Source organism: Triticum aestivum, chromosome 4B (assembly GCF_018294505.1).
Source record: "Triticum aestivum cultivar Chinese Spring chromosome 4B, IWGSC CS RefSeq v2.1, whole genome shotgun sequence".
NCBI classification, from domain to species: Eukaryota; Viridiplantae; Streptophyta; class Magnoliopsida; order Poales; family Poaceae; genus Triticum; species Triticum aestivum.
Window position 1 is genome coordinate 244,937,778 of NC_057804.1, and position 7,068 is coordinate 244,944,845.

Sequence of the window (7,068 nt, forward strand, 5' to 3'; positions counted from 1 at the left end):
CCGGCGCCTTTTCTCTAAAAAAATGTCAGGCTGAAAGTAACCATACTATACTATATACCATTAATCCAAGGGCTTGTGTGGTTGATTAATCCTAGCCCTATTGGCACTCCAAACTCCTTGTCATGTAGGACAGACAAAATGTGCTTCAAGAAAAAAGACCATGGAACATTAGACCGTAAGGGCCGACAAGAGATGTAGGTAATCCTAGTAATAGGACAGCCGCTGGTATAAGTCTACATAAATATGAGAATCAAAATTGAAACAATCTTGCATTGCTTTTGACCCTGAACCATCTCAATATTGATGGAAAAAGATGGTGTTAAAGATGCAAATATAACATGATATAAAGCTAAAGAAGCCACACATGTCCTTCTGTCTTGTTTATCGTTTAAAGGAAAATCAAACTGGCAGCGCCAACCAACATAGTATAAGAAAGTGAAAGGTACATTCTTTATCCAGTTCCCGCACAAATATGATAACCATTTAATGGATGGTTCATCTAAGAACAACAAAGATAAATATCCTAGAACGATACCTCCAGAATGACTCCATAGTTCACATAGGATACAATCTTGCATGAGAAGTAGAGTATTTTTAGTTTCCTATGATCAAATGTAGGCACCAAAATGAAAGAAATGAATCTCTAGGTACTTATGTAGTAGATTTATAACACGAGGTCATGTAACAGGCAGAACATAGCATCATGAGAAAGGAACGAGATCATATCCCAGTCATCAAATTTTCCATACACACAATTGAACCCAACAAATGGGCTTGGCTAACAGGAGAACATAAGAAAGTATTAGTTAACTTAATAATCACCTGGAAAGTCAGCAGGGCTAGAAACCCAAGAAACTAAATAAGATGGGTATGACTAAAAGAACAATAGCATGGTGCAGATTCTTGTAGTCAAATAGATTGATGGTTAGGTAAGCAATTCTACAAAAACAATTTAGGGAAAATTTAGAAACATAACACATGCACTGGATTTCTCTTGTAAATTTGCATTTTTGCAGAGTCCCATATGGTAAGAACAGCAAAGACAGTTAATGATCAATGAGCATTCCACCTACTTTTGTTCTCAACACCCGATCATTAACCATTAGTCGAGTTGTTTCCTCATAAAACAAGTAGACAGATAAAATATGCGAGATCTATATTACATGAAAGTGTGCCAAAGCTATCACACTACAACTGGATGTTAAACCAGGAGGAGAGCATGACTATCTGAAGGGGGAAGCTAGAGCTATAAAATCTTCATTCTTCTCCTGGACCACAACTTCACCTGATGTCAGCAAGGAGATTGTGATATGCAAAAGATCCAGTAATACAATGAATCTGATTAGAATCACAATTTCTAATTGTTTTTGTAAACTAATTGCATGCATGGATGGTGCATGATAGCTACAGCTTTGCTTTCTTCCCAACCGCAGGTGCTTTTTCACCAGCGCTGGCATAAGCCTACAGAGGTAGCGGTTAGCAACAAGCTGTAAGATTGACAGTCTAGCTGAACACTAATTGTTGTATATAGGAGTACTACAGAAGTAGCAACTTTTAGCCTTTGTTTTGTTTGAAATAGAAACAAGAACTATATACTTCTGTGTAACAACTTTCTCATGTTTCCCAATAGTTCAAAAAAAGCTTCAGGAATGTAGTGCGGCTACTAATTAGCATATGTTCGCATGCAAGGAAATTATTTTCATCTAGTATATAGTACAGACACTAGTATTCTATGGAAGCCATCCCATATACTTCCATATATACTGAGAAGGAAAGACTGTTTAATGTAAAGAAGCATACCTCGTTTTTTGGTACTACTAAATACATGATGCATAAGCGGAGCACTGGCAAAAGAAGAAATGAGTAATAATTTAGGGAATAACATGGCAAGAGTAAGCCTTTAGGGGATAACATGGCAAGGACAATACAATCAGGGGAGAAAGCGGTAATGACACTACACTTAGTTGAGCATGCAACCTAAAGTATCATAGTTCAGCCATAATTCACAGAAACTGATGTCAAAAGAATAGGAAATAGCATGCTGAAAGTGTAATAATATCCACAGATACATAGTTCAGGCCGCGACCCAAAGCATCCTAACCTTTCAGAGCTATACCAATAGAATACATAGTTTACCGAACTCGCGCATGCTCTCCAACTGCGTGATTGTGGGAGCTACCATGTCGGAATCCTCCTTCGCTATGTCATCCTTCTCAACTCCAATAGAGAAAATAACTCCTATAGACAAAGACGTATGATTTTGTTGTCGAAGGATTACCGGTTTTATCTGGGGGCCAAGGACGCCATTGATGAAGGTGGCACTCATTGTGGAGGCTGCAAATCCAAATCCGAGGGCCCAAAACGCTGATATGCAAGGAGGATAAATTGTACGTGAGACAGAATCAACGAACACCAAACGGAGAATCACTTAGAGAAATCTCTCTGAGAAAAAGCGTAGGGAACAAAAAGAAACTGAATGGAAAACAAATGCATCCTTGTTTGCCGTCGAAGAACGATGCGTGCTTCTGCAATGTCGTCATGCCGCAGGCACCCGAATCATTGACGTACGCCGACGCATGGCTTCCTTTCCAGCTGGAATCAAGAAGGGAACACCATGTGTTGAGCTTGTACATAGATAAAGAAAGAAGGTACATTTAAAGTCAGGAAGTAATATTTCAGATAACTACAAATAAGAATCATTCGATAGCTAACTGTGTATCTGTAATACTGCACATGCATGTACTATCCTAGTCCCACAAAGCTCACTCTTGTGAATCAAATGGCCGTAAAACAATACAATTTTGCATAGTAGCTTGGATAAAAGAGAAAAAAATGCTGCACACGCGTTTCAAAAGATAAAGCACAAATTATTTGCTTGAATGTTTTGTATTGCATACAGGGCTAAACTTGTAGCCTTAAAAGATAACAACTGTTAGCAAGGAAAATCACGGACATTTACTGATAACATGAAGATCACCACAGAGCCCTTTCCAGTTGGATTTGTCATTGCTCGGTTGACTGGAGAGGCACCCATTTCCCATCAGTAGCAGCCAGACTTCTCCCCTCCACTTTGTGATGAACAATTGCGCCAAATGAGCAGAATGCAAGGCACCATAAAATTCACTTCCCGGAGACGCATTGTTCATGGCCTTCCGTTTCACTTCTTGTGGACAAAATATAAAGAGAAGACTTAGTAATTTACTACTACAAAATCATCAACACGTATATAAAGTATGCATATAGAAACGAGGTAACCATAAACCCAGACGTTTGCTTGTAACAAAACAAAGTATACAAAACATTTACAGAATATCGAGAGCAAAATACATCAAAACAACATGTTTAATCTTGAATAAAATAATTATCTACCAAATGTTCCTAATGGTACTTGAGATGAAAAACATTGGTTACCAAATTAAACGAACATATTAGTGGACAAATGCGCCCACTAATACTATTATAATGTATCTTCCTGTAAATGAACATAAAGATCTGTCTTGAAAGTATTCATATGTATTTTGCTTTATATTATATCTGACTTCATGTCTTCATACATCCATGATTCATGCAAGAAGTAATATATATGTCCCAGTGACAACTATATAGAACAAAGTGATATCACACAGAAGGAGAACAAACAAGGTAACTAGAATTAAAGGTGTCGTTCGGACAACCTATAGGCATAACCAGTTTTTGCTCCTCCTCTTGAATCGCTTCAGATTCATCAATTGATTCGGTGAACCATATGAGATGCTTCCCACACCATGAGTTGGTCTGGTACAGAATTAATTGAATCAGGAATATAGCAGATATGCAACTATAGTTGGGAGTTGAAGTGAAGCAGGAGTGCATTTGAAAAAAAGAAGAAGCAAGAAGTACCTTTATACCAAGAGTAAGAAATTGCTGCAGACATGTGGTTGTATCTAAATCAGTGTATCTCAGAGCAGCCTGCAAAAATGGCATGTGTACCATGCAGTGTGATACACCTAAGCATCTTGAATCACCCCAGGATACCTAAAGTGCCATTAAGGGAACACTCAGCGATGGAACATCAAGTACTAAATGGTCGAATCAGTGACATCCAAATGGAGAGAGAGAGAGAAACATGAGCATGCTTATCGAGCAATGGGAACAAGAAAGGGAACACTTTCTTCAATAAATATTTGGCAATGTTTCCCCGATATGCAAGAAGTTACCTAGCATGACTCCTCATGCGGAGCTGCATCGAGAAGAAGATATAGGGCTGATCGAATATTTTATCCTCCTTGCTCTATTGCTCTTGTTGGCCTGTCCTGCACGACCTCTCCCTTCCACTCCTCGAGGCGCTCCTGCAGTCAGCACAACCATCCATGAGACAAGAGGGGGAAAAGAGAGTGAGGAGGTGAAGGCAAACCTGAATCACCTCCTGCTGCTCCGGCCGGCGAGCCTCCTTCAACTGCTGACCCCGACCACATCCCCTGCTCGACCAACCCCGCTGCTTCCACCCAGAGGCGCAGGACTCGCCATTGCTTTCTACCTTCTCCCTCCGAACTGGCCGTCATCGTGGAGTACCTAAGGGTGGGAGCATGCCCGGATCCGCCACTCCATCAGCCCCTGCCGCGCCCAAAGATTGGCGCGGTTCGTGCAGCGGCGGCTAACAAGGGAGAGAAGATGGATCTGGAGGGAGGGGACCGACGGCTATGGTGACGCGGGAGGGAGGAGGTAGGAGGTGGGATTGGCGTGGCGGCTGTGTTGATTGGGGAATGGGCTAGGGGAGGAGGAAGGGTGGAGGCGCTGACTTCCCACGGCCTACTGCCCCCGCTCCGACCCGCTGACCCGGCCGCCCACCACAGGACCAGGGCAACATATTGGGTTGACGGCGCCCGCATGGCCTCACCGCCACTACCGCCTGGATTCGCTAGCCGACGCGTGGAGTCACCCTGGCCGCCGCCTCGAGTCACCTCCGTCCCCGCCGCGAGTGAGAGAAGAGAAGGAAGGCGAGGTGGAAGGGCAGTATGGTGGAGAAGGGTGACGCACGCGGCGGAGAGGCTCCATGGCGGAGGACGTGGTGACGGGACGAGGAGGCGGAGAGACTATGGGGATCGAGGGGAATGGGGGCTAGGGTTTGTGCGGCGACTGGTACGAGACCGAGGGGAGGATAGGATTGGCTGCGAAACACGCGGAGGGGATTGGCCAAAAATTTCACGCAGACATTGCTCCATGGTAGGCGCAAAGGCAGCCCCTCTTCGAGAGGAAGATATATGTTCCGCGGGGGATTTAGAAGGAGAAGACCACTCATTTTTACCCGCTAAGTTCTTTGCTCTAACTTGGCATGCTGATGTTGGTTATACCATGCATATGGTGTCTTGCATTGCTTTCTTTATGCAACAAATATGTCGTCTGCTTAGTTTAGACATGCTTTGTGTGAATGTCATCTGTTTATTTTATTCATCGTTTATGTGAATTATGCAATGCCATCTTATTTAGCCGGGCATCATATATGTGAATTTTGCAATGCCATCCTGCTTAACCAGTCATCTTATATGTGAATTATATCAGGTCATCCTTTTTTCGTATTACATTTGTAAATAATGTTAGTACATTCAGCTACCCTTCGTGTGCATCAGCCATTTGACACGATGATGGAAACTTTCGGAGTGAAAGCAAGGTCTTCAGAGCAGACTATGCTATCTGACGAAGAGCATATCTCGCTGGTTACGGATAGCTCCTCAGAGGAGAATTCAGAGACAGATGTCCAGTCCTATTTCCCCACATAGGTGTATGCTCTAACTTCGCAGGGTTATATTGTTCATATCATGCGTATGGTGTCTTGCATTGCTATGTCATTTGATTAGTTTAGACATGCTGTGTGTGAATGCCACCTGTTTAGTGTCTAATCACCATATATGTGAATTATGCATTGCCATCTTGTTGCAAGACATTATGCATGTGAATTATGCAATGCTTTCTTGTTGCAAAGGCATTATATATGTGAATTATGCAATGCCATGCTATTTAGACAATCATCATGTATGTGAATTATATCATGCTATCATTTTTTGTATTACGTGTTCCATTTATCGACAACGTTTGTATATTCAACTACTCTTCCCGTGCATCAGCCATTTAAAGTGGTGATGGAAGTATCTGGAGTGAAAACATGGTATTCAGATCACACAAATCTACCTGCTGAAGCAGACATCTTGCTGGTTATAGAGAGCTCCTCGGAGGAGGATTCAGAGACTGATGACCAGTCCTATTTCCCCCCTGAGGTCTATGCTCAACCTAGGCTAGGTTATATTACCCATGTCATGCATGTTGTCTTGCATTGCTTAGTTTTTACATCATATATGGATGGCTATCTGCTTATTTGCTTACTATATAAATTATATATTTGAATTATATCATGCCATCATGTTTACGTACACAACATCTCTCTAAATTATGGCATGGCAACCCATTTAATAAAGACATCATACAGTCATATCACCTCATCTTGTTTAGTGTTTATAGTCATCATATTTTGAATTATGTCATTCTATTCGTGAATTATATCATGCTATTATGTTTCCATAGGCGGCATGTATGTGAAATATGGCAAGCCAACCTATTTAATAAACACATTATATAGTTATATCATGTCATCCTGTTTACATAGTCATCATATTTTGAACTATGTCTGTCCATATTTTCTAGTTAGCCATCATAATGTGAAATTGTGTCATGCTATCCTATTTAGTTAGCCATCATATATGTGAAACTGTGTCATGCTATCCTGTTTGGTTAGACAACATAAATATGAATTATTTCATGCCCTCTTTTATTCCCCACTATCCATTGGACCTGTCTATCACACAATGTCTATACATTCAATTACTTTTCTTGTTTATCAGCCATTTGAATTGGAGAGGGTGATGGCAGTATCTAAGGGAGTATCAACACGGTCTTCGGAAAAGATAGTGCTACCAATTGATGCAGATAGAACCACAGTTGTATTTGCCCAAGAACCAGCCCCACCACAAATAACCCAGACTCTCGCAGATTCTACCCCTACCCGGTTGGACAGAGAACCAGCTACACCCCTTCTAA

The 7,068-nt window shown here is 41.6% G+C and overlaps 1 long non-coding RNA gene across 7 annotated transcripts; it reads right to left on the minus strand.

The window, feature by feature from the left end:
* Positions 1-370: 370 nt before the first annotated feature.
* On the minus strand, positions 371-5,261 carry LOC123091916 (uncharacterized). Of its 7 annotated transcripts, none has more exons than XR_006443806.1 (7): positions 4,394-5,256; positions 4,197-4,328; positions 3,880-4,014; positions 3,675-3,774; positions 2,954-3,160; positions 1,801-2,592; positions 371-1,461 (listed from the first exon to the last, which is right to left on the minus strand). It is a non-coding gene; the product is annotated as an uncharacterized lncRNA (long non-coding RNA). The 7 variants fall into 7 exon arrangements; XR_006443801.1 differs by having other exon boundaries at positions 371-1,844; positions 2,279-2,592; positions 4,394-5,254; XR_006443805.1 differs by having other exon boundaries at positions 371-2,624; positions 2,954-3,163; positions 4,394-5,261.
* Positions 5,262-7,068: the final 1,807 nt, after the last annotated feature.